Below are 2,812 nucleotides of genomic sequence, written 5' to 3'. Positions count from 1 at the left end.
TTAATAATACAAACAGCTTGCTAGCGAGATTTAGTAACATGAGTAACAAGGCCAAGTGCTTGCTAACTGGCTCAACTTCACGTGAATCATAATATGTTTTAGTATTGCCATTTAATCAGATTCTTCTTGGTTTAACGAAGTTTTAGAGGTTACGGTTTTCCATTCCCGACAGTTTTGTGACAGTTGACATTTGCATACTTGTTATCCAAAGTAATTTCGTGTTTTGTTTTGGCTATATGCTTTTTATGAATTCCTGACTCGAAAATCACATGCTGCATTGTCATTGAAGGGTAAAAGGTATGTCAGGACATGTGAGATATGCAAATGTAACTGCATAATAAAGGTACATGTGGAAGGAAGTCTTACCTTTTGTTAATGCCCCAAATTTACAAGTTCATGTAATCCACAACACAAGGCAGACAACGTGGAAAAAGTACGATAAGATGAGCGAGGTTATGGCCGTGAGCAAGATTATTAGATTACTAATTATATATTGTGATACTGGAGGTGAGGAGAAAATGCAGGAAGGCAAATTATATAGGATAGTGAGGTATAAATAAAGTTGGTGTGCATTAATAGATGTGACGAATGAGCAACTGATATTAGACAGGCCATACTTGCACAGACACATGAAATTATTCCATTAAATAAAGCAGCAAATTGAGTGAAAGGTCTATAAAAGTATTCTCGAGACCGGGGATAAAGTGAGCAAGAAGGACCACTGATTCAACACTGTTCCTGTAGTGCAACAGTGGAATCGTCAATGGTTACACGTCAAAAGTTGCACAGCAATGGGGCAGTAGAATGACATGTTAGCAGTGAAGTTTGCTGGAATGCTGTATTATGGTGGATTTGGCTGAATTCCTGTTATATTGGTAGTGATTTATATACTTTCTTCAAGAATCATGAGCCCTGATTCTGTTAAATGTTTAAATTTTAATATAATACTGCAATCTAAAATAAATTTTCCTTTGCTTATTGTTATCCACTTCATAGAACATTCCCATTTTAAGTTTCCTTGTCAATTAAAAGAACTGCTTTGTCTATTTCAAGAGTATAAGTTCTCTTTTCTTTCTGATATATTAACAACTAAAACTGAAATACTTCATTAATTGTCATCGACAATTTTTTTTCATAAAGAAACTGCATAAAACACAAATTTGCAAATATCAGTGGTTAATGGTTAATGGTTAAAAAACAAATCAACGTGATAGACATCAAAAGTAATATGGCACTATAGGAAAGTAAAGTAGCAAAAGGGTAAAGAGGGGTTAATAAGTTCATGATGAGATGTGTTACACGTCAAAAGTCGTATAGCATCTTAGGATAGTATGGTATTGACAAAGGTAAAGAAGGGTAAGGGTAAAGAGGGTGAGTAAATGGGGAAAGGCAGGGATTAGTAAAAAGGGAAAAGGAGGGGGTAGGGGTGATTAGATCAAACGGGAGATTGAGGTCTGTGAGAACAGAAACTGCGAATATTCCAGCGTAGAAGAGTGATTATGAAACAACCATGTGATAAGTATCAGGAGGGGAGGAGTCACGTGTATACAGGAGGGGGCAGAAGGGATAACTGGGAAGGAAGGGAGTGGGGGTGTAGATGAAGCAGGGGGGAATGGGGTGTTTTGGGAGGTAGTGGGAGGAAGGTGTAGGAGAAACATGAGGAGAATGGATGTAGGCAATCAATTTGCATGGAGAGGGAATGGGCGATTCAAGGGGTGGATGGGGGATAGGCGTGTTTTTGGGGTCATGGTTAGAAAGCTTTGAATGTCATCAAGAGTTTCTGAAAGGAAGTTGATTGGCGAGGTCTGAGAAATGTAGGAGAGTATAAGAAGTTGGGGTAGAACATTTGGATTGTTTGATGCGATGGGTAGAGCGAAGTACAGAAGTAGAGATTGGAGTGTCTGGATTTAGAGTGGCAAAATAATTTTACTGGATGAAAGAAAGAATAGGCAGAGAAGATAATGGACAAGATTTAGAAACATCTTAGGAAGAAGGGGGAGGGGCATAGCAAACACAACAGTAGTAGGGAGTATGAAAAAAACCTCGTCAACATGCTGCCTGCCCGGCTTCGCATTAAAGTGAGGCCAAGTTTGAATCTGAGGACTGTAGGTAGGGCAGCACTTATAAAATATTTATGGGAACCACCACAAATGGCACACGTGTGACTGTAAAGGGTGTTTTGAATGATCATACTTGGCATAGTTGCCAAAAAATCTGACATTGACAGAGGAGGAGTTGATATGGTTGGGTAGGACAGGCCTCATACCAATATTAACTTCATGGGGGAAGTCATGTGTCGTGGTAATATTGGTGCAAGACTTTCGGCGGTCTCTGGGGGGGAATATTGTAGTACTGTACTGATACTGCACCATAGTCAACAAGGCAGACAAGCAAGTCGTTTGCACAGTCTTACCAATCCTTGTTGTAGACGGCAATCAGCCAGGGGGAGTATTAAGGGTGGAGTGAGGCTGGGCAGGAATAGATTTGCCAGTGAGGTCAGTCAGGGGTAGACAATGCACAACCTTGGGATTCATATACAACTGTGAAAGACGTGTACAATCGGTTTAGAGAGATTTTTGGAAGTCTTGCCAGAGCAAGAGGTTGCAAGGGGAATAGCAAAAAATCAATCCTAATTAGCTGGGATAAAAAGAATATTCCAATATTTGCAGTCGTGGAAGTCACTGAAGAACGAGGGAGTGGTGTTGAGTGGGGTGATACTGCAGGGAGGTTGGCAATAAAAATGAACAGTAATAAAAAGTCAAGAGTATCAAAGATTCTAAAGGTATTGGCATTGAGAATTTTATAGCAACTT

This window comes from Penaeus monodon, chromosome 36 (genome assembly GCF_015228065.2).
Source record: "Penaeus monodon isolate SGIC_2016 chromosome 36, NSTDA_Pmon_1, whole genome shotgun sequence".
Classification (NCBI taxonomy): domain Eukaryota; kingdom Metazoa; phylum Arthropoda; class Malacostraca; order Decapoda; family Penaeidae; genus Penaeus; species Penaeus monodon.
Note: the sequence above shows the minus strand (reverse complement) of the source record.